At 47.1% G+C, this 27,935-nt stretch overlaps 1 protein-coding gene across 3 annotated transcripts in view; it reads left to right on the plus strand.

Annotated features, from left to right (window-relative positions):
* The first annotated feature begins 1,210 nt into the window (after positions 1 to 1,210).
* Positions 1,211 to 27,935, plus strand: part of LOC120993574 — a 101,477-nt gene continuing 74,752 nt past the window's right edge. Inside the window, exons 1-2 of one of the 3 annotated variants that reach the window (XM_040422051.1) lie at positions 1,211 to 1,250; positions 1,379 to 1,518. The gene's annotated coding sequence lies outside the window, so the exon portion shown is untranslated. Of the gene's footprint in view, positions 1,519 to 27,035; positions 27,128 to 27,935 lie in introns of those variants that run through there. The other 2 variants (XM_040422066.1, XM_040422058.1) reach the window with 2 other exon arrangements.

Here is a 27,935-nt window from a genome sequence, read left to right on the forward strand (position 1 = left end):
AAATGTCATGTAATGTAATGCATGTATTTCCCTGTTACTAGGAAACTTGCAAGTACAGGCCGGCTAGGGGTGTCATTCCAGCTCTTAGGCATTAGAGGGAGCTAGAGAGCCCTAGTTTATAAAAGGCCCAGTCAAGGAAGGGAAAGGCAGTGTAACCTGATCTAGTGTGGAGTGCAGAAGCAGTCTAGACCAGAGCTCAGAAGTTTCTAGAGCCTGAGGAAGCTGGGAGAGACTGAGGCAAAGATCAGAGGAGCCAGAGGTACTGAGAGAAACAGAGGAGGTACTTATTGAAGCCATAATCAAGGATATAAAGCCAGACTTAGGTTAATGGGCCTTGGTGAAGAATTGCTACATTCCAGGATCAGACAGAGTTAGAGTGCAAGCTCCTCAGCCTGCAAATCCTGTGTTTAACACTCTGTAATTACCCTGCTGTACTGAATTGCCTGCATCGACCGAATTGCAAAATCGACTGTATGCTGAGGAACTGCGTTTCCAATATTGTCTCTGCCTGCAAACTACTAAAGTTGAAGTTCTGTTTTAACACCACGTTTCCTCAAATTATTCCTGCATCCGCAAACGGCGTGCCACCGTTTACTTGGCACTGGCGTCACGAACTATTCCTACCTATACCTGCCCTTGCAGAGAGTCAGCTGTACCAGGTTAGTGTATATTGCACTACTACACCCAGAAACACCTACTACGCACAACTTGAGTACACTGCACATATATAATTATATACAGGAGATACCCAGGTTATACCAGTATGGTCCATATCACTATGTACAAGAAGATGTATAACTTATACCAGCTGTACATATATAATTATATACAGGAGATACACAGGTTATACCAGCATGCTCCATATCACTATATACAAGAAGATGTATAACTTATACCAGCTGTACATATATAATTATATACAGGAGATGCCCAGGTTATACCAGCATGCTCCATATCACTATATACAAGAAGATGTATAACTTATACCAGCTGTACATATATAATTATATACAGGAGATGCCCAGGTTATACCAGCATGGTCCATATCACTATATACAAGAAGATGTATATCTTATACCAGCATGCTTCATATGACTTGGAGATGTAAGAGTTAAAGGAATAAGAATTCTAAAGGCCAGGGAGGAGTATAGAAGGAAGTGGAAAGTAAACTATTTATATTACATGACTACAAATTCTTACAGCTGCAGAGAAAAGTTCAGTCCTGACTTCTCCATGGTCAAAGAAATTCTGTATGAAGGATTTTTATAAAATCTTCTGGGAGAAGAATTTAGAAATGGATTTGTCACACGTCATCACCTATTTCAGGATACAACTTGATCTTGATATTTTGTTTTTTTTGTCTTGCTGTTGTTTATAGTCTTTAAACTTCTGGTATCTGGAATGGAAATTGTGACCTGGATCTTCTCTACAATAGTGGCTGGATTGAGTGTCTGGACTTATATCCTGGTCATTCCACTTTGAAGATGTTTTTGCCTCCAAATTCCTGAGATCCTAACGGTAAGAGCCTAAAGTAACGTATAACCCTATACTTGGTGCAGTTCACAGTTTCGAGCAGTGTCTGGGCTGACTTTCTCATCTCTAAAATTTCGGTAACCTAAACTTAGGTAAGACAGTCCGAAGGTGCGCCAAATTTGTCAAGCTGTGTGATAGAGTGGATACAGCTTCTTAAACTTGTCCTTCTGCCATCTCTTGGTTGGCTTACTTTATACCAACTTTTCTCACTACAATTTCTCCTCCACTTTGGAGGACCTTAGACCATGCTCCATTTTCTGTTCACTTCTCTAGTTAGGTGAAAAAGGTGTCTTAAAATGTGTTATTTTTAGATAGTGCTTAATGGGGTTTTCTGTATTAGGTGACCCCTTTTTAAAGACCTAGTGTACTCTCTAGAACAGTGATGCCCAACCTACGGCTCGCGGGCCAAATCCGGCCCATGTGGCCCGTGCAGTGCCGCCGGCATCAGCCAGCGAACTTTGTGTGAGCGCTCATCTCGGCCGGCCATTGCCATTCAGTGAATCATTAACTGAACGGCTCAGGTGGGATGAGCGCAGCCAGCAGTGACAGACAGAGGAGGGGAGGTCACGTGGGCGGGGCGGCAGCAGGGGGCTCAGCCTATGAAGTAGCGTGCGTGCTCTGAGTCAGGAAGTGTGCGCCCACCCATCTCACTCACTTATGTGCTCGCCGCCGGCCGCAGCTCACCCTCCTCCAGGTAGGAAAAAACTTTCCATTTTTGCAGCCGCTCGCTCGATCCAGTGCTCCTCTCTAGGCCCCCTGAAAACCGCTGTGTGCATTGTAGTGTACACTGCAGCCGAGGCCTGCTGCTGCTTCAGTAAAAAAAAAAGCACCCACTGTGGTGTGTGTGTGTCAGGGCATATTACTGTGAAGGGGGCACAGAGGGCATTATTAGTATGGAGGGGGCATAATGGGCATTATTATTGTGAAGGGGGCACAGAGGACATTACAACTGTGAAGGGGGCACAGAGGGCATTACTACTACAAAATGCCCAGATGTGCCCCCTTCACAGGGGTAATACCCAGATGTGCCCCCTTTCACAGTGGTAATGCCCAGATGTGCCCCCTGTTACAGTGGTAATGCCAAGATGTGCCCCCTTCACAGTGGTAATGTCCAGATGTGCCCCCTTCACAGTGGTAATGTCCAGATGTGCCCCCTTCACAGTGGTAATGCCCAGATGTGCCCCCTTCACAGTGGTAATGCCCAGATGTGCCCCCTTCACAGTGGTAATGCCCAGATGTGCTCCCTTTTACAGTGGTAATGCCCAGATGTGCCCCCTTTCACAGTGGTAATGCCCAGATGTGCCCCCTTTCACAGTGGTAATGCCCAGATGTGCTCCCTTTCACAGTGGTAATACCCAGATGTGCTCCCTTTCACAGTGGTAATACCCAGATGTGCTCCCTTTCACAGTGGTAATACCCAGATGTGCTCCCTTTCACAGTGGTAATGCCCAGATGTGCCCCCTTTCACAGTGGTAATGCCCAGATGTGCCCCCTTTACAGTGGTAATGCCCAGATGTGCCCCCTTTACAGTGGTAATGCCCAGATGTGCCCCCTTTACAGAGGTAATGCCCAGATGTGCCCCCTTTACAGTGGTAATGCCTAGATGTGCCCCCTTTACAGAGGTAATGCCTAGATGTGCCCCCTTTACAGTGGTAATGCCTAGATGTGCCCCCTTTACAGAGGTAATGCCCAGATGTGCCCCCTTTACAGAGGTAATGCTTAGATGTGCCCCCTTTACAGAGGTAATGCCCAGATGTGCCCCCTTTACAGTGGTAATGCCTAGATGTGCCCCCTTTACAGAGGTAATGCCCAGATGTGCACCCTTCACAGATAAAATGCCCAGATATTTGCCCCTTTACAATAGTAATGCTCATATGTGCCCCCTCACAGTGTTTGCATTTCTTTCTGGCAAAGCTACCTGGTTCTGGCCCGCAAAATTTATACCATGTCTAGTGCGGTCTTCAGGCGAAAAATGGTTGGGCACCACTGCTCTAGAAGATCTGAATCTTTATAGATGGCCAGTGTGTGTGGTCCCCCAGACGAGATCCTGGATGACGCAGCTCTGCATTGCTAAGGAATGGAGCTGGTGAAAGTACATTTCATTGTTTCCCTTTCTCTCAGAACCTGTGTGACAATTAGTGTTGATTGCGAATATTCTAATCGTGAATATCGGCACTTCGAGAATTCGCGAAGATGTAGAATATAGTGACATATATTCGTAATCACGAATATTCTAGATTTTTTTTTCATCAGTAACCTCACTTCTTGCTTGTGGGCCAATGAGAAGGTTCACACACCGTAGGTAGTCTAGTGGTAGGAAACCATGCCACACCGAGATAACCTTGACGGAGGTGCAAAAGGGCTCCGATGTGTTCCTGACCGGAATACATTGGCTAAAGTCTCAGTTCTTAACATCAACTGTAGGGATTTGCCAGAGTTGTCAGTTGCATATCATTCGCAGTGATTTATGTATTTTTATATTTGCATACACACATTATCCCATCTTGTGTAGGATGCTTTTGTGGTGCATGTGGTCCGCTGCCGACATCCTCCATTGTATGCATTTTTGCTGGGGATTGCCCTAGCAACGGATCACATGAGGAGGAATTGCTCCCCCGGTTAAAACACGCTACAGTGTTTGGGGTGTTTGAGCATTTCCTCCCATTTAGGTCACTTTATTTCAGTTATTTTCCCAATGAGAAGGCTGCAATATCTTTGTCTGAGCTTAGAAACATCCCTAACAACCAATAGGAAAGCTGCCTACCCCTTACTATATAAGAACCTCCCCAGCAGCCATTTTCTGCTGTATTTTGCAGTTGTAAGAGAGAGAGCAGTGACATTGCTGTGCTCTGGGCTTTGCTGAGTCAATTACATTAGTTAGCTCCTCTATATAATACAGATAGTTAGTGGGAGATAGTCAGTGTAGGTCAGATAGTGATACAGTGTAGCTGATTCCAGTGCAGGGTGTTAGGTTGTGTGATAGGGATTACTGTTTCTCTGCTGTCCAAACATACATGCTACAGACATAGCGCTGTGATGTCACAACAATACTTAGTGCACCAATCAGTAATATCTACTCAGACCTGATAACATGTGAAGTTGCACGCATTGCGCCAAAAATATGCGCTTCATTAGTGTCGATGTTCACAATCGCGAATATACGGGAGCACAGTGCTGTAATATAAAATTACTTACAGTGATCAGGAGTCACGAAAGTCTCAGGAAACTTCTAGCAGCTTGAAAAATGTAGCAAAATTGACCCACGCCTGTATTGCGCGCACAATATGCGCATATTACATTGGCGATTTTCGCAATCAAGAATATAATTACTGGAGATCACGAGTTTGCGAATTTATGGCGAATATTAGTCCAAAAATTCGCGAAATATCGCAAATTCTAATATTGCCTATGCCGCTCGCCACTAGTGAGAATTGCAGAAAAGGGTGTGAGAAAGAACATGACAGACAACCAATCCGTGCGCACGACAGTGACACACCCCACATCTTGACCAATCCTGGTTGAAGGTCTGGGTATATAGGAGGGTAGGTCGGGGAGCGGCAGCGGCCCGACATCTCATCCAGTTGATCATACGTCTAATATTAATCAATGTTTGATTTGTACTCGTTCAGTGATAGCATGTCTTTGTCCTGCATTGTGTCCTGTATGGCAAGATTGTTTTTAAAACAGCATTGTGGCGTTTATGAAGTAATACCCTCACCATGTAAGGCTGGGTTCGGGGTTTTTTGTATGCGATTTCTAAAACCAAAGGCAAGCGTTTATTCAAAAAGATGAGAAGATTCAGCCTTGTCCTTTATATATGTATGTCCTCTGTTTATGATCCATTTCTGGTTTTGGCTAAAGAGACGGCATAAAAAAAACCTGAACATGTAGACCCAGCCCAATGATGGACTTACCTAGTTTCTAGTGGAATCAGGGGCATAAATAGAAATATCTGGACTCCATGGCAGACCTTTGAATGAGCTCCCCCCAAGCTTGTATGGCAGCAGGATGTCAGGAGTGTTATACAGCTATCAACCCCTGTTATACTCTCAAATACAACTTTATATGATTACACGTCCCTGCAGAGTATTTCACCTATACCAGGCTTGGCCAACCTGCGGCTCTCCAGCTGTTGTAAAACTACAACTCCCACCATGCCCTGCTGTAGGCTGATATCTGTAGACTGTCCGAGCATGATGGGAGTTGTAGTTTTGCAACAGCTAGAGAGCCTCAGGTTGGCCATCCCTGACCTATACCATTATCATGATCTGCAGAGACAATAATAATATGGGGATTATTTATGAGATGCTCTGCAGGATAGTCATTATAAGGGGATTGACTATTGTATGGCTGCAGGGCATCTCAGGGGGTAAAATTCCTTGTGGCATTACGTGGAGTGACTGTCTAGAGGGCACTGCAGGTGAAGGGGTGGGGGCTTCCTCGTATACCATTCCCAGACTATGTACTGGACTGCGGCAGTGACACTCGTCCTGGCGTTAAAGCGAACCTTTCACCTCATTTTCACCTTATAAACCAGCAACAGTACCTTATAGATTATCCTGAGTGTGTTCTTATCCATGTTAGTGCCGCTTTCCTGGGCTCTTTATACTTCCAAAAATCGTCTTATAAACTTCACATTCTGTGCTCCAACAGTCATGCAAACAGTCAAGGGGGTAGCCCTTCCATCCCCTCTGGCCGTACCGCCCCTGCCCTAACCCCTCCTCTATGCACCTAAACTGACAGCCGGCTCAGTCGCCGGGACGGCGCTTCTGAAACCTGCGCATGCGCCGTCCTCCTGATTCGCCGCGCGATCCCGTCTTTCTTGCTGACAATAGTGGAGCACGGGAGGGAGAGCAGACAGGAGAGCAGACAGGCCGGCATTGCGTAAGGCGCATGCGCGATTCTCGTACATGATCGCGCTTTTGTCATCAAGAAAGACGGGATCGCGCGGCGAAGCAGGAGGACGGCGCATGCGCAGGTTTCAGAAGCGCAGTCCCGGCGACTGAGCCGGCTGTCAGTTAAGGTGCATAGAGGAGGGGTTAGGGCAGGGGCGGTACGGCCAGAGGAGATGGAAGGGCTACCCCCTTGACTGTTTGCATGACTGTTGGAGCACCGAATGTGAAGTTTATAAGACGATTTTTGGAAGTATAAAGAGCCCAGGAAAGCGGCACTAACATGGATAAGAACACACTCAGGATAATCTATAAGGTACTGTTGCTGGTTTATAAGGGGAAAATGAGGTGAAAGGTTCGCTTTAAGTAGTCTGCACACCTACCTATCAGACGTGCTATAGCTCCACCAATGGTCAGAGATTTCTGTGTCTGCAGTGCTGGGTGACCTGGGCCCCTCATAGAGTGCAGACCCCAGAGCATTTGCTACGACTGCTACGGTGACTCACTTAATGGCAACAATCCCAAAATAAAAATTATATATAGAACACGTAGGGGGAGATTTATCATACACCCCTGCGCCAGAATTGTGATGACAAAAAGTTCCACATTTTTAAGCAAGCTCCATTTTGTGCCTAAATTTGAAACTTTTTCGCCCTTTGTCTGCCACTTTGTTAAAAGTGTATGTGTCCAAACGACCCAAAGTCAAGGGCACTACAATCTCCTATGAGTGGTCTTCAGTAAGGCCATCGGAATGGTCAACTCTGGGGCAGAACAGAATAGCAGGTACTGTGGTCAGGTCGCAGATCTAGGACATGTAGGGCGCCCAGCTCCCCTACTTTTTCACTGGCACTCCGGCCGGCATTTGTACCTGCAGCAAAAGACTCAAAGGGACATTGTTAACTGGACCAAACTTATTGCTGGGCTGGAAGATAATAACGGCACCACCAATACAGTGTTCATTTTAGGACATGGTCAGATATTATCATAGTCAAGTATCAGAATAATGCCAGTCAGGTGTCACACTGGCATTATTCTGATACTTGACTATGATATCGGACCATGTCCTAAAATGAACACTGGACATGCGGATAGTAGGAGTCATCAGTCTGGCAGCCTGCAGTGTCTGTGAAGCCCATTCCTCCTGCTGGGGAATCATCACTCAGAGAGCAATGGTGAATGAGCTCAGGAGACAGTAACATGTCGCTGTCCTGCAGTCTTATCTTTTACAAACCCATTCTGTGCAGCAAAACAACAATTCACTATTATACAGTACATTATCCCAAAAGCATGTTAGCCAGTAGCCATATGATCTGTGCTATTGACTCCCATAAAACATGACCAACCCCCACCGACCAGCACTGATGCAGATTTGTTTCCATTACAACTCTACTACAGTTGTGTATAAACCTTAGACCTAGATGCATATACAGCTCTGCTACATCTGTCTTCCCCAGTCCCCTACCAGCACTGTGGCTGAATCGCTTCCTATAGAGCTCTGCTACATATGTCTTCCCCTCCCCCTCTAGCACTGTGGCTGAACAGCTTCCTATACAGCTCTGCTACACATGTCTTCCCTGAACCTCTTCATATACAGCTCTGCTACATCTGTCTTCCCTGAACCACTATATATACAGCACTGCTACATCTGTCTTTCCCTCCCCCTCTAGCACTATGGCTTAACAGCTTCATATACAGCTCTGCTACATCTGTCTATTTCCCTCTCCTACCAGCACTGTGGCTGAACCGCCTCATATACAGCCTGGTACACCTGTCTTCTCTGAATCGCTATATATACTCACCTAAAGAATTATTAGGAACACCTGTTCTATTTCTCATTAATGCAATTATCTAGTCAACCAATCAGATGGCAGTTGCTTCAATGCATTTAGGGGTGTGGTCCTGGTCAAGACAATCTCCTGAACTCCAAACTGAATGTCAGAATGGGAAAGAAAGGTGATTTAAGCAATTTTGAGCGTGGCATGGTTGTTGGTGCCAGACGGGCCGGTCTGAGTATTTCACAATCTGCTCAGTTACTGGGATTTTCACGCACAACCATTTCTAGGGTTTACAAAGAATGGTGTGAAAAGGGAAAAACATCCAGTATGCGGTAGTCCTGTGGGCAAAAATGCCTTGTGGATGCTAGAGGTCAGAGGAGAATGGGCCGACTGATTCAAGCTGATAGAAGAGCAATGTTGACTGAAATAACCACTCGTTACAACCGAGGTATGCAGCAAAGCATTTGTGAAGCCACAACATGCACAACCTTGAGGCGGATGGGCTACAACAGCAGAAGACCCCACCGGGTACCACTCATCTCCACTACAAATAGGAAAAAGAGGCTACAATTTGCACGAGCTCACCAAAATTGGACTGTTGAAGACTGGAAAAATGTTGCCTGGTCTGATGAGTCTCGATTTCTGTTGAGAGATTCAAATGGTAGAGTCCGAATTTGGCGTAAACAGAATGAGAACATGTATCCATCATGCCTTGTTACCACTGTGCAGGCTGGTGGTGGTGGTGTAATGGTGTGGGGGATGTTTTCTGGGCACACTTTAGGCCCCTTAGTGCCAATTGGGCATCGTTTAAATGCCACGGGCTACCTGAGCATTGTTTCTAACAATGACCATCCCTTCATGACCACCATGTACCCATCCTCTGATGGCTACTTCCAGCAGGATAATGCACCATGTCACAAAGCTCGAATCATTTCAAATTGGTTTCTTGAACATGACAATGAGTTCACTGTACTAAAATGGCCCCCACAGTCACCAGATCTCAACCCAATAGAGCATCTTTGGGATGTGGTGGAACGGGAGCTTCGTGCCCTGGATGTGCATCCCTCAAATCTCCATCAACTGCAAGATGCTATCCTATCAATATGGGCCAACATTTATAAAGAATGCTATCAGCACCTTGTGGAATCAATGCGACGTAGAATTAAGGCAGTTCTGAAGGCAAAAGGGGGTCCAACACCGTATTAGTATGGTGTTCCTAATAATTCTTTAGGTGAGTGTATATATAGCGGTTCAGGGAAGACAGATGTAGTAGAGCTCTATATGAAGTGATTCAAACTCAGTGCTGGTAGTGGAGAGGAAGACAGATGTAGCAGAGCTGTATATGAAGCGGTTCAGGGAAGACAGGTGTAGCAGAGCTGTATATGAAGTGATTCAAACACAGTGCTGGTAGTGAATGTTGGGGCAAAACCCCCTTCTATAATTGTCGGGGTCCCAATTGAAGTTTTCTTTATGAGCGCTCAGAGAGCTGACACAGACACACTGCTGAATCAGATTCTCTCTCCTTTATTCCATGCAAGCATACATCTTTATAACAGTACAGATAATCACAGACATATCTGGCACACCGCCAAGGGGGTGGTAAGCGAAACAAATTATTTGATTCGTTATTCATAAAAGGCAATACTTCCGCACCATACTAACAGAATTCAAATAATTAAAAAGTTTCTGCAATATCTTACCTCAAAATTAGCATTCTCCAGCAGTACATCCCGAAACTCAGAAGGAACATAACTAGAGTTGAGCGAACACCTGGATGTTCGGGTTCGACGAGTTCGGCCGAACTTTCGAAAAATGTTCGGGTTCGGGATCCGAACTCGACCCGAACTTCATCCCGAACCCGAACCCCATAGAAGTCAATGGGGACCCGAACTTTTGGGCACTAAAAAGGCTGTAAAACACACCCGGAAAGGGCTAGAGGGCTGCAAAAGGCAGCAAAATGTAGTTAAATCCCCTGCAAACAAATGTAGATAGGGAAATGATGAGTTAACATAAAATAAATAAAAATTAAACAATATTAATTGGAGTGAGGTCCCATAGCACAGAATCAGGCTTCAAGTCACCCACCAATGGAGAAGGTCACTTACTATTATTTTGACCACAGCACCCAGACAAAGGAGAGAGGTCCCACAGCAGAGAACCAGGCATCATATCACCCACCACAGGAGTAGGCCACCATTTAGTTACTTTGACCCCTACACCCAGACGGAGGAGAGAGGTTACACAGCAGAGAATCAGGCATTTAGATCACCCACCACAGGAGTAGGCCACCATTGAATCAGACCCCGGCAACCATGTCAGATGGCACAAGCATAAGCTTTATATCAATCAGCACAGGAGAAGGCGACTTTGACAGACTTTGACCCCTACACCCGGACGGAGGAGAGAGGTTTCAAAGCAGAGAATCAGGCATTTAGATCACCCACCACAGGAGTAGGCCCCAATTTAATGGGACCCCGGCAACCATGTCAGATGGCACAACCATCAGCTTCATATCAATCAGCACAGGAGAAGGCGACTTTGAAAGACTTTGACCCCTACACCCAGACGGAGGAGAGAGGTTTCACAGCAGAGAATCAGGCATTTAGATCACCCACCACAGGAGTAGGCCCCCATTGAATCAGACCCTGGCAACCATGTCAGATGGCACAACCATCAGCTTTATATCAATCAGCACAGGAGAAGGCGACTTTGAAAGACTTTGACCCCTACACCCAGATGGAGGAGAGAGGTTTCACAGCAGAGAATCAGGCATCATATCAACCACCACAGGAGAAGCCACCATTTAGTTACTTTGACCCCTGCACCCAGGAAGAGGAGAGAGGCACCACAGCACATATTCTGGCATCATATCAGCCACCACAGGAGAAGCCACCATTGAGTTACTTTGACCCCCGCACCCAGGAAGAGGAGAGAGGCACCACAGCACATATTCTGGCATCATATCAGCCACCACAGGAGAAGCCACCATTGAGTTACTTTGACCCCCGCACCCAGGAAGAGGAGAGAGGCACCACAGCACATATTCTGGCATCATATCAGCCACCACAGGAGAAGCCACCATTTAGTTACTTTGACCCCTTCACCCAAACAGAGGAGAGAGGTTCCACATCAGAGAATCAGGCATCATATCAACCACCACAGGAGTAGGCCACAATTTAGTTTATTTGACCCCTGCACCCAGGAAGAGGAGAGAGGCCCCACAGCACATATTCTGGCATCATATCACACACCACAGGAGAAGGCCTCTTTCAGTGATTTAGGCCTTTGGACCCAGACAGAGGAGAGAGGTCAGAGATTAGCTTCATATCCCCCAGCACAGCAGAAGACCGCTTTATTTGACTTAGGCCTCAGCACCCAGACAGAAGACAGAGGTAGCATGGCAGAGGTTATGGCTTCATGTCACCCGTTAGTTTAACCGGCCACTTTCATCTGGTTAGGCCCCGGCGCCCAGACAGAGAAGAGTTTCATTCAACTGTGGGTTTCATAAAATTTGTATCAAATAAAGAAGTGGCCCGTAGCACAACAAGACATGTTTTAGGCAGTTAATAAGGACTACTCTGCACAAGGGAGGGACAGGTCCTGTGGGATCCATGCCTGGTTCATCTTTATGAAGGTCAGCTTGTCCACGTTGGCTGTGGACAGGCGGCTGCGCTTGTCAGTAATGACGCCCCCTGCCGTGCTGAATACGCGTTCAGATAAAACGCTGGCCGCCGGGCAGGAAAGCACCTCCAAGGCATAACATGCTAACTCTGGCCACGTGGACAATTTCGAAACCCAGTAGTTGAATGGGGCCGAACCATCCGTCAGGATGTGGAGGGGTGTGCAGACATACTGTTCAACCATGTTAGTGAAATGCTGCCTCCTGCTAACACGTTCCGTATCAGGTGTCGGTGCAGATAGCTGTGGCGTGGAGACAAAACTTTTCCACATTTCTGCCATGCTAACCCTGCCCTCAGATGAGCTGGCCGTGACACAGCTGCGTTGGCGACCTCTTGCCACTCCTCTGCCTTCACCTTCCACCTGTTCCCCTGTGACATGTGGGAATGCTCTCAAGAGCGCCTCTATCAGCGTGCGCTTGTACTCGCGCATCTTACGGTCGCGCTCCAGTTCAGGAATTAAAGTGGGCACATTGTCTTTATACCGGGGATCCAGCAGGGTGGCCACCCAGTAGTCTGCACACGTTAAAACGTGGGCAACTCTGCTGTCGTTGCGCAGGCATTGGAGCATATATTCGCTCATGTGGGCCAGGCTACCCATGGGTAAGGACAAGCTGTCCTCTGTGGGAGGCGTATCGTCATCGTCCACCGTATCCCCCCAGCCACGCACCAGTGATGGGCCTGGGCTGCCACCCCGCTGTGAACTTGCGTCATCCTCGTCCCCCTCCACCTCCTCCTCCTCATCCTCCTCGTCCTCCAGTACAGTGCCTTGGCTGGCGACTTGTGAACCTGTCCTCTGCTGCTTAAACAAACCTCCCTCTGAGCCACTTCGAACAGACTGGCCCGAAAGTGTTAGAAACGAGCCCTCATCCTCCTCCTCCTCCTCCACCTGGGCCACCTCCTCTAACATCATTGCCCTAAGTGTTTTCTCAAGGAGACATAGAAGTGGTATTGTAACGCTGATAACAGTGTCATCGCCACTGGCCATGTTGGTGGAGTACTCGAAACAGCGCAGCAGGGCACACAGGTCTCGCATGGAGGCCCAATCATTGGTGGTGAAGTGGTGCTGTTCGGCAGTACGACTGACGCGAGCGTGCTGCAGCTGAAACTCCACTATGGCCTGCTGCTGCTCGCACAGTCTCTCCAGCATGTGCAAGGTGGAGTTCCACCGGGTGGGCACGTCGCATATGAGGCGGTGAGCGGGAAGGCCGAAGTTCCGCTGTAGCGCAGACAGGCGAGCAGCGGCAGGATGTGAACGGCGGAAGCGCGCACAGACGGCCCGCACTTTATGCAGCAGCTCTGACATGTTGGGGTAGTGGTGAATGAACCTCTGCACCACCAAGTTCAGCACATGCGCCAGGCAAGGGATGTGCGTCAAACCGGCTAGTCCCAGAGCTGCCACGAGATTTCGCCCATTATCGCATACCACCAGGCCTGGCTTGAGGCCCACCGGCAGAAACCACTCGTCGGTCTGTTGTTCAATACCCCGCCACAACTCCTTTGCGCTGTGGGGCCTGTCCCCCAAACATATGAGTTTCAGAATGGCCTGCTGACGTTTACCCCGGGCTGTGCTGAAGTTGGTGGTGAAGGTGTGTGGCTGACCGGATGAGCTGGTGGAAGCAGTGGAGGAGGAAGCCGAGTAGGAGGAGGAGGCTACAGGAGGCAGAGAATGATGCCCTGCGATCCTAGGGGCGGAAGGACGTGCGCCAAGGAACTGTCCGCCGGGGGCCCAGCCGCCACTACATTCATCCAGTGTGCAGTTAGTGAGATATAGCGTCCCTGGCCGTGCTTACTGGTCCACGTATCTGTGGTTAGGTGGACCTTGCCACAAATGGCGTTGCGCAGTGCACACTTGATTTTATCGGACACTTGCATGTGCAGGGAAGGCACGGCTGTCTTGGAGAAGTAGTGGCGGCTGGGAACCACATACTGCGGGACAGCCATGGCCATCAGCTGTTTGAAGCTGTCTGTGTCCACCAGCCGGAATGACAGCATTTCAAAGGCCAGCAGTTTAGAAATGCTGGCGTTCAGGCCAAGGGCTCGAGGGTGACTCGGGGGGAATTTGCGCTTCCTCTCTAAGGTTTGAGATATTGAGAGCTGAACGCTGCTGTGTGATATAGTGGAGACGCTAGTTGACGGTGGCGGTGGTGGTGGTGTCGGTGGCACATCCTCTGTTTGCTGCTCGGCAGGTGGCAACATTCCTCTCGAGGCGGAAGCCGAGGCAGCAGCGGTAGAGGGAGCAGGGGGAGCCTCAGCGAGTGCCTGGTTTTTAAGGTGTGTACCCCACTGCAGTTCATGCTTTGCATGTAGATGCCTGGTCATGCAGGTTGTGCTGAGGTTCAGAACGTTAATGCCTCGCCTCAGGCTCTGATGGCAGAGCGTGCAAGTCACTCGGGTCTTGTCGGTAGGACATTGTTTAAAGAAGTGCCATGCCAGGGAACTCTTTGAAGCTGCCTTTGTGGGGCTGGGTCCCTGTTGGCGATGTCCAGTAGCAGGCGAACTCTGGGGGCGGCGGCTCGTCTGCTTTGGCCCCCTGCTCCCTCTTTGGCTTCGCTGTTGTCTCGGTCTCACCACTACCTCTTCCTCTGAACTGTGAAAGTCATCGCCACGACCTTCAGTCCATGTGGGGTCTAAGACCTCATCGTCCTCTGCATCGTCTTCCACCCAGTCTCCCTCCCTGACCTCCTCCTGTTCAGTCTGCACACTGCAAAAAGACGCGGCAGTGGGCACCTGTGTTTCGTCATCATCAGAGAGTCGGTGACTCTGCTGTGGTGGTATTCCCATGTCCTCTTCATCTGGAGACATAAGTGGTTGTGCGTCAGTGCATGGTATGTCTTCCTCCACTGGGGAAGGGCTAGGTGGACGCCCCTGGGAAACCCTGGAAGCAGAGTCTTCAAACAGAAGAAGAGACTGCTGCATAACTTGTGGCTCAGACCGTTTCCCTGATATGCTTGGGGGTGATGTGACAGACTGATAGGCTTGGTTTTCAGGTGCCACCTGTGCGCTTTCCGCAGAAGACTGGGTGGAAGACCATGTGGTGAACGTGCTGGAAGCACTGTCGGCCACCCAATCGATTAATGCCTGTACCTGCTCAGGCCTTACCATCCTAAGAGCGGCATTGGGCCCCACGAGATATTGCGGTACATTCTGCCGGCTAGTTGAGGGAGTTCGTTCCCTACTGTGTGCGCCTGGGGCCGAACGGCCACGTCCTCTACCAGCAACAGAGGCTCCACGGACACCACCACGACCGCGTCCTCGTCCCTTAATAGTATTTTTCTTCATTGTTGCGATTCAACTCGCACCACAATGAAATATATTATTTTTTATAAGCAAAATCCCCTCACTGGAATACTTTCAGTCTTTTGACTGTATGGATTACAGATGGAATGACTGTTATATGTGAGTACCGCTTTCTTTGACAGATTCTAGTATGGGTACATATATGTTTTCCCAACCCCAGCACATTAGTTTGCTAATTCCAGATGTATGAAACGCAGGCCTAACTGTATCTAGTATATTGAACGCCAGATAAACTAACTTGGCCTTTTTTAAATAAAAAAAAAATTCCCTCACTGGAATACTTTCAGTCTTTTGACTGTATGGATTACAGATGGAATGACTGTTATATGTGAGTACCGCTTTCTTTGACAGATTCTAGTATGGGTACATATATGTTTTCCCAACCCCAGCACATTAGTTTGCTAATTCCAGATGTATGAAACGCAGGCCCAACTGTATCTAGTATATTGAACGCCAGATAAACTAACTTGGCCTTTTTTAAATAAAAAAAATCCCCTCACTGGAATACTTTCAGTCTTTTGACTGTATGGATTACAGATGGAATGACTGTTATATGTGAGTACCGCTTTCTTTGACAGATTCTAGTATGGGTACATATATGTTTTCCCAACCCCAGCACATTAGTTTGCTAATTCCAGATGTATGAAACGCAGGCCTAACTGTATCTAGTATATTGAACGCCAGATAAACTAACTTGGCCTTTTTTAAATAAAAAAAATTCCCTCACTGGAATACTTTCAGTCTTTTGACTGTATGGATTACAGATGGAATGACTGTTATATGTGAGTACCGCTTTCTTTGACAGATTCTAGTATGGGTACATATATGTTTTCCCAACCCCAGCACATTAGTTTGCTAATTCCAGATGTATGAAACGCAGGCCTAACTGTATCTAGTATATTGAACGCCAGATAAACTAACTTGGCCTTTTTTAAATAAAAAAAAAAATTCCCTCACTGGAATACTTTATGGCTTTTCACTGTATGGATTACAGGTGGACTGGTATTAGTAGGGGTGACACAAGCACACCCAAGTCCCTGATGTAGGATTTCTATGGCACAGACCACTATTACAAGTGATTAATGGACGTTGGGAGAGATTGTGCTGCAGCACTAGTCCCAAGATGGCCGCCGCCTATCAGCCCAGTAACATGTGCCACAAAATGGTCTGCACAACCTTTAAAAAAAATAGCCTTGGACTGTGCTGCTAAATCGCTATTGGTCTGAATCCCAGGTGTAGATGTCTGACTTGTTTGGAGCTTTGGAATGCACACTGTGGCAGCTTCTGCTGCAGCACTACAAGTCGCAAAATGGCGGCCGGCGGTCAGCCCAGGTACATGTGGATGGAAAAATCACTCTGGCCACTCTAAAAATAGCCAATCCCTATCAAAAAAGCAGCTCAGCTGCAGTTGTTCAGATGAATCACAGGTGGAGGAGAGAAATTTGCTTCCAGTTATTCAATTATCCCTGCCTATTCTCGCCCTAGCATCAGCTGCGTCTAACCCTGTTCTATTCACATCGGGAGTGAGCACGTCCCGACGTGCGCACAAGCTTATAAAGAGGCTGAGTCACATGCTGCACTTGGCCAATCACAGCCTTGCCAATAGTAGGCATGGCTGCGATGGCATCTTAGGGCAAGTAGTATGATGCATGTTGATTGGCTGCTTTGCAGCCTTTCAAAATGCGCCAAAATACATGCCGAACGACGAACCCGAACCCGAACTTTTACGAAAAAGTTCGGGTTCGGGTCCGTGTCACGAACACCCCAAAATTCGGTACGGACCCGAACTATGCTCGAACTGTTCGCTCAACACTAAACATAACGCTCTCTTGTATGTCAAACTCTGATAAGGGGTTGGCCTTGCAGCTAGGAACATTTGATCTATATACACAGAAACTCCCTACATCCTGCCAGCTGGCTCATTCATTTTTTTCCACATATGTACAAGATGGAGGACATGTTTATACAAAATGGATTCTCATCCCTCACATGGAGAGCAAGACAGATGTAGCAGTGCTGTGTACATAGCGTTTCAGGGAAGACAGATGTAGCAGAGCTGAATATACACTCACCTATAGAATTATTAGGAACACCTGTTCTATTTCTCATTAATGCAATTATCTAGTCAACCAATCACATGGCAGTTGCTTCAATGCATTTAGGGGGGTTGTCCTGGTCAAGACAATCTCCTGAACTCCAAACTGAATGTCAGAATGGGAAAGAAGGGTGATTTAAGCAATTTTGAGCGTGGCATGGTTGTTGGTGCCAGACGGGCTGGTCTGAGTATTTCACAATCTGCTCAGTTACTGGGATTTTCACGCACAACCATTTCTAGGGTTTACAAAGAATGGTGTGAAAAGGGAAAAACATCCAGTATGCGGCAGTCCTGTGGGCAAAAATGCCTTGTGGATGCTAGAGGTCAGAGGAGAATGGGCCGACTGATTCAAGCTGATAGAAGAGCAACGTTGACTGAAATAACCACTCGTTACAACTGAGGTATGCAGCAAAGCATTTGTGAAGCCACAACACGCACAACCTTGAGGCGGATGGGCTACAACAGCAGAAGACCCCACCGGGTACCACTCATCTCCACTACAAATAGGAAAAAGAGGCTACAATTTGCACAAGCTCACCAAAATTGGACTGTTAAAGACTGGAAAAATGTTGCCTGGTCTGATGAGTCTCGATTTCTGTTGAGACATTCAAATTGTAGAGTCCGAATTTGGTGTAAACAGAATGAGAACATGTATCCATTCTCTGATGGCTACTTCCAGCAGGATAATGCACCATGTCACAAAGCTCGAATCATTTCAAATTGGTTTCTTGAACATGACAATGAGTTCACTGTACTAAAATGGCCCCCACAGTCACCAGATCTCAACCCAATAGAGCATCTTTGGGATGTGGTGGAATGGGAGCTTCGTGCCCTGGATGTGCATCCCTCAAATCTCCATCAACTGCAAGATGCTATCCTATCAATATGGGCCAACATTTCTAAAGAATGCTATCAGCACCTTGTTGAATAAATGCCACGTAGAATTAAGGCAGTTCTGAAGGCAAAAGGGGGTCCAACACCGTATTAGTATGGTGTTCCTAATAATTCTTTAGGTGAGTGTATATACAGCTCTGCTACATCTGTCTTCCTCTCCACTACCAGCCTACATCCAAGTCATAGTCACCTCCCCCAGCTTCCATGTACTCCTTAATGTCCTCCCCCAGCATCCAGGCACTCCATAATGTCCTCCTGCAGCCTCCTTCCACTCCATAGTGAACTCCCCCAGCGTCCAGTCACTCCATTATGTCCTCTCTCAGCATCCAGGCACTCCATACTGACCTCCCCCAGCCTACTTCCACTCCATTGTGACCTCCCCCAGCCTCCTTTCATTCCATAGTGACCTCCCCCAGTTTCCATGCACTCCATAATGTCCTCCCCCAGCATCCAGGCACTCTATAGTGACCTCCACCAGTGTCCATGCGCTCCATAATGTCCTCCCCCAGCCTACTTCTACTCCATAGTGACCTCCCCAACCTACTTCCTCTCCATAGTGACCTCCCCCAGTTTCCATGCACTCTATAATGTCCTCCCCCAGCATCCAGGATTGCCATAGTGACCTCCTGCAGCCTCCTTCCACTCCATAGTGACCTCCCCCAGTTTCCATGCACTCCATAATATCCTCCCCCAGCATCCAGGCACTCCATAATGTCCTCCTCCAGCCTACTTCTACTCCATAGTGACCTCCCCTAGCGTCCCTCCATTCCATAATGTCCTCCCTAGCGTCCCTCCATTCCATAATGTCCTTCATCAGCGTCCATCTGCCCCACAATATACCCTCAATCTGCGTCCCTCCACTCCATAATGTCCTCCACAGTGTCCCTCCATTCCATAATGTCCTCCATCAGCGTTCATCTGACCCACAATATATACTCCATATGCGTCCCTCCACTCCATAATGTCCTCCCCAGTGTCCCTCCATTCCATAATGTCCTCTAACAGTGTCCATCTGCCCCACAATATACCCTCCATCTGCGTCCCTCCACTCCATAGTTTCCTCCCCAGTGTCCCTCCATTCCATAATGTCTGCCATCTGCCCCACAATGCTCCTTAATGTCCTCCCCAGTGTCTCTCCATTCCATAATGTCCACCATCAGCATCCATCTCCCCCACAAAATACCCTCCATCTGCGTCCCTCCACTCCATATTGTCTTCCCCAGTGTCCCTCCATTCCATAATGTCTGCCACCTGCCCAACAATATACCCTCCATCTGCGTCCCTCCATTCCATAATGTCCTCCCCAGTGTCCCTCTATTCCATAATGTCCTCCCCAGTGTCCCTCTATTCCATAATGTCCTCCATCAGCGTCCATCTGTCCCACAATATACCCTCCATCTGTGTCCCTCCACTCCATATTGTCCTCCCCAGTGTCCCTCCATTCCATAATGTCTGCCATCTGCCCCACAATGCTCCTTAATGTCCTCCCCAGTGTCCCTCCATTCCATAATGTCCACCATCAGCATCCATCTCCCCCACAATATACCCTCCATCTGCGTCCCTCCACTCCATATTGTCTTCCCCAGTGTCCCTCCATTCCATAATGTCTGCCACCTGCCCAACAATATACCCTCCATCTGCGTCCCTCCATTCCATAATGTCCTCCCCAGTGTCCCTCTATTCCATAATGTCCTCCCCAGTGTCCCTCTATTCCATAATGTCCTCCATCAGCGTCCATCTGTCTCACAATATACCCTCCATCTGTGTCCCTCCACTCCATATTGTCCTCCCCAGTGTCCCTCCATTCCATAATGTCCGCCATCTGGCCAACAATATACCCTCCATTTGTGTCCCTCCACTCCATAATGTCCTCCCCAGTGTCCCTCCATTCCATAATGTCTACCATCAGCATCCATCTCCCCCACAATATACCCTCCATCTGGATCCCTCCACTCCATATTGTCTTCCCCAGTGTCCCTCCATTCCATAATGTCTGCCACCTGCCCAACAATATACCCTCCATCTGCGTCCCTCCATTCCATAATGTCCTCCCCAGTGTCCCTTTATCCATAATGTCCTCCATCAGCGTCCATCTGCCCCACAATATATTCTCTATCTGTGTCCCTCCACTCCATAATGTCCTCCCTAGCGTCCCTCCATTCCATAATGTCCTTCATCAGCGTCCATCTGCCCCACAATATACCCTCAATCTGCGTCCCTCCACTCCATAATGTCCTCCACAGTGTCCCTCCATTCCATAATGTCCTCCATCAGCGTTCATCTGACCCACAATATATACTCCATATGCGTCCCTCCACTCCATAATGTCCTCCCCAGTGTCCCTCCATTCCATAATGTCCTCTAACAGTGTCCATCTGCCCCACAATATACCCTCCATCTGCGTCCCTCCACTCCATAGTTTCCTCCCCAGTGTCCCTCCATTCCATAATGTCTGCCATCTGCCCCACAATGCTCCTTAATGTCCTCCCCAGTGTCTCTCCATTCCATAATGTCCACCATCAGCATCCATCTCCCCCACAAAATACCCTCCATCTGCGTCCCTCCACTCCATATTGTCTTCCCCAGTGTCCCTCCATTCCATAATGTCTGCCACCTGCCCAACAATATACCCTCCATCTGCATCCCTCCATTCCATAATGTCCTCCCCAGTGTCCCTCTATTCCATAATGTCCTCCCCAGTGTCCCTCTATTCCATAATGTCCTCCATCAGCGTCCATCTGTCCCACAATATACCCTCCATCTGTGTCCCTCCACTCCATATTGTCCTCCCCAGTGTCCCTCCATTCCATAATGTCTGCCATCTGCCCCACAATGCTCCTTAATGTCCTCCCCAGTGTCCCTCCATTCCATAATGTCCACCATCAGCATCCATCTCCCCCACAATATACCCTCCATCTGCGTCCCTCCACTCCATATTGTCTTCCCCAGTGTCCCTCCATTCCATAATGTCTGCCACCTGCCCAACAATATACCCTCCATCTGCGTCCCTCCATTCCATAATGTCCTCCCCAGTGTCCCTCTATTCCATAATGTCCTCCCCAGTGTCCCTCTATTCCATAATGTCCTCCATCAGCGTCCATCTGTCTCACAATATACCCTCCATCTGTGTCCCTCCACTCCATATTGTCCTCCCCAGTGTCCCTCCATTCCATAATGTCCGCCATCTGGCCAACAATATACCCTCCATTTGTGTCCCTCCACTCCATAATGTCCTCCCCAGTGTCCCTCCATTCCATAATGTCTACCATCAGCATCCATCTCCCCCACAATATACCCTCCATCTGGATCCCTCCACTCCATATTGTCTTCCCCAGTGTCCCTCCATTCCATAATGTCTGCCACCTGCCCAACAATATACCCTCCATCTGCGTCCCTCCATTCCATAATGTCCTCCCCAGTGTCCCTTTATCCATAATGTCCTCCATCAGCGTCCATCTGCCCCACAATATATTCTCTATCTGTGTCCCTCCACTCCATAATGTTCTCCCCAGTGTCCCTCCATTCTATAATGTCCTCCATCAGTGTCCATCTGCCCCACAATACACCCTCCATCTACGTCCCTCCACTCCATAATGTTCTCCCCAGTGTCCCTCCACTCCATAATGTCATCCATCTAAGTTCCTCCTGAGTAACCCCCTTTATTGTCCTACCTATAATATCGTTGGTGGATTTGGTGTTGATTTTATTTATGTACAAATGCTACTCACATATTTTGAAGTTGTCCCGGTCCTCCGATACTTCTCCTGCACATCCTCTCTCTACGTCCCTCTACGATGTCTGCGCTACAAACAGGGCATGCGCGGCTCTGTATTAGATGTGGCACAAAGGAATAAAGCTTTGCCCATGCGCGGCTCTGTATTAGATGTGGCACAAAGGAATAAAGCTTTGCTCATGCGCGACGGCGCATTCATGAATGCAATGAGCGGCTGGCCAGTCGAAAAATGTGTTTCTTCTGCGCAAGCGCGGCCCATGGATTCGTCAGAGAAGAGGTGGCTGTAACTATGGGGAACCAAAGCACAACACTCAGGTAGGATGGAAGGAAGTTTATCAAGAAGGGTGGGAATTTCAGATTGCAACATATTTGCAAAAATGATCTATGGCACCTCATTAAAAGATTAAACTATGATCATTGTGATGGGAATACCCCTGTAAGCACTTAATTCTGGTATCTGGCTGGTTTGATACCTCTGGTGATGCTTTCTGATCTCCTGGGCTACATTTTCAGTAACATTTTCTTGAGATCTTAGGGTTTCTTCCCCTAGTTCCTCAGCTAAACACAGCTTCATTGGATGTATTGGAATGCCTCACCCTCCAAATTGCAGGGAATGGGTGCTCCCCCTAAAAAAGGTAACCCCAACCTTTAGGAGAATTCAATTATACAAAGGAATAAAGGGGCACACCTACATCTGGATTCACACAAAACACTAGCCAATATATTAAAGTAATTTATTTAATATAACAAGGTACCTAATTAATCACACTAAAATAAAATACAATACAATGGTTTATTTTAATGGTCTGCGGTATACCTGCGGTTTATTCAATATAAACGATTCCACTATTTTAGGGATTACTGAATATAACAGCCTCTTGGTTTGTGGTATATCGTTTCTCACTGTTTTGACTTTGGTTTAACAGTTACAGCCTTGCTGTGATTGATTGCAACAAGTTACTCACTGTTTAGCAGCATGGAGTAATCGTCTTTCTGTGCTTAGCGTGGCGTCCCACGTGTTGTCAGCACATGCGGTCTTACCTCCGATCAGCTTTAAAAACAGTTTTTAAGCCAGGAAACAGTCCGCTTTAACGCCGGGGTCAATAGGTGGTTGGACCCGCTTTAAAATCCAGCGTACCTTTGTGTCTTTTTGAGCAAGACAAGGCAGGACTTTCATTTCTTTTTGCTGTAGGTATTTGGATATTTTTGCGAATGCCAAAGCGGTGCGCAGAAGGTATGCTGCGTTTTTCTTCTTAGCTTGGAGACTTGTGTACACCAGACGCATTTCGGAGATAGCAGGACTCCTTCCTCAGTGGTCAAGTCTCGTTTGTTATGTGGCAGTTTATATAGGCAGGAATCCATTTGCCTGTTTGGGGCTGTTGCCTCATTTTTTGGAAAAACAGAAACTGTGGATCTGGCCTAACCGATCGCTTATCCTTTAATCGTGGTGTTATACAGAAATAACTGTTTTAAAATATCTTATAATAAATAGAATGTTATTTCTGTATAACACCACGATTATGTATTACACCTAGTGACCAATTGTAAATAAAATATTGTATAGTCCCAACACGTGTTAGGGAGAGATATGTAAAGGAGGATGGTGGGTTGTTGGCACATTCAGCACTATGTCAGCTGGCAACCAGCTCTAGTCCTGACAGTAATGTATACAGGGCTTGTTTGGTGGAACAGTGTTGTGTATGGTTATACAGCCAATTTAGATAACCACGTTGCCCATTTTCCTTTCTCACACTCTGGCAGTTGATGTAATAGATTTATTATGTTTGGTTCATTTTTTTCACATAAACCATTGCATTGTGGGTTATATTATACAGCGTGCACATATCTTGGAATAATTGTGACTTGAATGCATCACCCTGGTCAGTCAGAATCTTTTCTGGTGGTCTGTGTGCAGTGAGCCCCTGAGGAGCCGGTGCAGAAGATGCAAGTGGTAGTGCCCCTGATGAAGTGTTGTGTCAAGGTGTCCTACCTCAGGCCGTTGCTCCCTGGGGTTCGGTGCAGTGAATAAATGATATAAAGGAACCAGGTAGAAATGATAGAACAAAGAACGTCTTTCTTTACTGAGTGCACGAATCAGATTTTTCCCAAAAAGGCTGCTGAACAAAGTGAAAATAAGAAGCCTGGGAACGAGGGAGCACCCATAATGCCGTGCAGCCAGCCAATCAGCAGATAGCCAGTCCCTGTGATGTCACAGCCCTATAAAAAGTCTCATCTTGCCCAGTCTCCGCAATTTTACTATGAACTTACTGCAGGGAGAGACGTGACAAGCACTAGGGACAGTGATTAGGAAAGACTATATTTGCAAAATATTAGTTTGGAACAGTTCAGGGACAGCACAGAGATAGTGTAAATAGGGAAACTTTATCCACAATATAGGGAGAGTGCAGGGGCCAATAGAACATGTCCTCCGTGGCTAATAGAGAAGCTATTCTGTTACATCTTGCTGCACTAAAAGTGGTCTAATACTACTGCTATTGTTGAGTCCACATTATTTTGTACATACGTAATACTATAACGCCTTGAATCGCTAATTGGGGTTAGAAAGCGGTCTGATACTACTGCTATTGGGAGTCCACATTGTTTTATAAGTCACTCCATTAATCCTTGATTCTGTATAATACTACTGATGTTGGGGTCTTCACATTGTTTTTTACATAAGTAATTCCATTAGGTCTCGATTCTGTAATTGGGGTGATACTATTTTACACTTAGTTACTACTATTGTACAGTATGTCTGACAGAAAGGTGCCAGGGCCTTCTAAGGGAACGGGCAGTGGCAAAAAAGTTTCTGGAGCCGGCAAAAGTAGCAGCAGAAGAAGGGGTGGTGGTAGCAGCAGAGCTAGAGCTTCCAGTGTCATCCAGCAGTCGTTTAGACCAGCAACCCAGCTCGGTCTTCAACATCCTCTCAACTAACATCAGACCCCCCCAGCCCGGAGTCGGTGGGTTCCTCTGACACCACGCTTAGTTGGCTTGGCCCAGGAACAAACTTTGTGCCCCCACTTGTCCTTAACCTGCCCTTTCATGCTTGGGAAGTATTGTATGCTGTCGGCTCACTTTTCAGCGTAGACGAGCTTATTTAGGGCACTCAGCAGCTACTTCCCTGCCAAAATTTGACTGGGGGTCTGCACATCTTGTACTGTCACTTCCACTGCTGTTTCCTCCCACATCCCCACTCTGTGACTGGGTCACTGTGTTTACTCCTCATGCTGTTGCCACCTCACCACTCTGTAACTAGGCCACTGTGTGGACTCCTCATGCGGTTGCCACCCTCCCCTCTCTTTGACGGGGCCACTATGTTGACTCCTCTCGCTGTTTCCACCCTCACCACTCTGTGACGGGGCCACTAGTGTCTCTGTTTGGCCTTGTTGACATCACTGTTTATTTTACCCTTCTTATGATCTGTCAGAATAACTGAAAAGTGAAAAACACAACAGAGCCTATCTTTGGAGCAGCCATAAGGCCTGTATCACATGGTCCCTATTTTGCATCAGGATTGAATCATGATTTGGAAGCCAAAAGCAGGAGTGGGTACAAAACACAGAAGACATGCAAATATTTTCATCATGTTATCTCTGTTTTGGACCCACTCTTGTTTTTGTCTTCCCAATACTGACCAAATACTGACAGTGTGATAGAGGCCATTAAAGTCCTGCATGCAGGACTTCTTTTCCATCTGAATCAAACCAAAGACAAACAGCCAAAACTCATGCAAATTGAGCATGATACCTCTATCACACAGGAATTGCTCATGATTTGGAAGCCAAAAGCCAGGAGTGGGTCCAAAACACAGAAGACATGCAAATGTTCCAATTACATGGCATCTCTGTTTTGGATCCACTCCTGTATTTTTTGGCCTTCGCAATACTAATGAATTACTGACCAAATACTGACCATGTGAAGGCAGATGCTCAATTGACAGGATCCCTTTTTTTTGGCCTTCTTCTTGTGACGGATGAGAAGAAGAGAAAAATAAACAGTGACGTTAACATAAACTTACTCCTGACACCCTCCCCACTCTGTCAGGGGGACACTACTTGTATCAGCGTGTATCAGAACAGGTTCGGTAGAAATCTATGTGGAATCCACTGATCCAATCACAACAGAGAGCGTCACAGCCAGGGAGAAAAAGAAGCTCACCTTCTCCCTGGCTGTGACGCTCTCCGCTGTGCTTGGACCGCGGCACAGCCAGGGAGAAGGAGACGCCCATTGAGAAACCCTGGCGTCTCCTCCTCCCTGTACCGATGCTCAGTATCAACATACTGAGCGGGAAAACTGCATGGGGGCACAGCGGGGCGTAGGACTCTGAGCGATATTTCGAAAAAACAGACAGGGTAGCATCATCAGCGGGGGCTACCCCCCAAGGAAAGGTATTTATCTAAAATAAAAAAAACATGAAAGGTCCTCTTTAAAGGACTGTGCTCTTTCACTCTATAGTAGAATCTTGGGCCAGGTTCTTTATACCTGACACTAACATCGACCTGTAAGGATAAGTTCACGCTTGAGTTGTCATAACTGCCCCATAACTGCCCAAATAAGTGAAGTGTGAACTGTATCTAAGAACGTCTGTCACCTGCCTGTCATACTGACGCACAGTAACTTTTTCACTACCACAGCGGACTCCCTATGCATGTTTCTGCAATAGACATTGATGTATACGATAAACATGCTCCCTGTAGCTGGGAAATAGCTGATTTTTAACAAGCTTTGTCACAAATTAATTCAGATCAAATCAACTTTTTGGGGAAAATATGGCGAAGCGGCCAAATCGAATTTTTGAAAACTTTGCTCATCTCTGACAATTTGGTTATTAACAAACTAAAAAGTATCCATCCTAGTTGGGATTTATACCTTTTTCTGCATCCCTTCCTGTTATTATGTATATCTGTACTTTCATGGAATTGCCCCAGTATAGTATAAGAGACAAACTATGATCCAAGAAGTGAGATGCTTCCACGCTGGAACACAAGAGCAATTGGGCAGGACCGGAAGTTTACATGCGTTCCATGCTGGAACGCATCGGGTTACTGCATAAGACAGGAAGGGAAGGTGGCTGGAGTGCCACAATACAGGAAACTGAGAACATATGGAGACAAGAGATAGCTATTTATGGTAACGCCCAGACATCAGAGATTGCCAACATGTTTTTATTAACTTAACCTATTTTTGATCCCCTGAAGAACCAGAAAGATTGGTGTTTCTTATTGTAGGTCTGTATCAGTGATTTGCAGGGCTTAGCCACCGAGAAGTTGGGTTGCCCCTGTAGGGGCAGGTGCTCTGCTTGTAGTCTAGAGATACAGAAAGGGGCAGTGAAGGATAGTCCTGAACCTGGATGTACTTGATTGTCACGGTCCCACTTCTAAAATTGAATCAAGAGGAGTCAACTAGTCACAGGCACAGCTGAACCGTGAGTAAAGACGGGCTGGAGGAGTCACAGGCACTCGAGCCCCATCTTAAGAGTTCTGTGTGTCTTGATTTAATAACTGCTGCAATTATTCTGGACCAATCTTGGTATATATTTAGCACATTTTATTGGCTTTTATTCATCTATTTTCTGTGTAGGGAATACATTTTTAATGAACCAATTAAAAAGTTTGTTTTATTAGGATTTCTTTCTGTATTTCTGTGCTAGCTGATTTATATCCTTCTATGTTATCCGACATACAGTATAACGAGAGCTAGCTTGAAAGAGCTGTAATTACAGTCATTCTTCTCAGTAGGCCTGTGAGCGACTGGGGTATGCAATGACTCGCTCGTGTTGGTCGTGCACTTGAGCCAACTCTGCTCCCAAGACCTTCTTACATGCATCGGTATACAGTCTAAAGGGTTTAGTATAGTCTGGGTAATCAAGAATAGGGGCTTCGGTAAGTTTACATTTCAGACCATTAAAAGCTTTTGCCTGAGCATCAGTCCATGCAATTGTGGTCTTATTTGAACCTTGAGCCTTTTAACAAGTCCTGCAAAGCGACAGCAATCTTAGTAAAGTCCTGAATAAATCGCCTGTAATATCCAGAAAAG

This window comes from Bufo bufo, chromosome 1, assembly GCF_905171765.1.
Source record: "Bufo bufo chromosome 1, aBufBuf1.1, whole genome shotgun sequence".
Classification (NCBI taxonomy): Eukaryota; Metazoa; Chordata; class Amphibia; order Anura; family Bufonidae; genus Bufo; species Bufo bufo.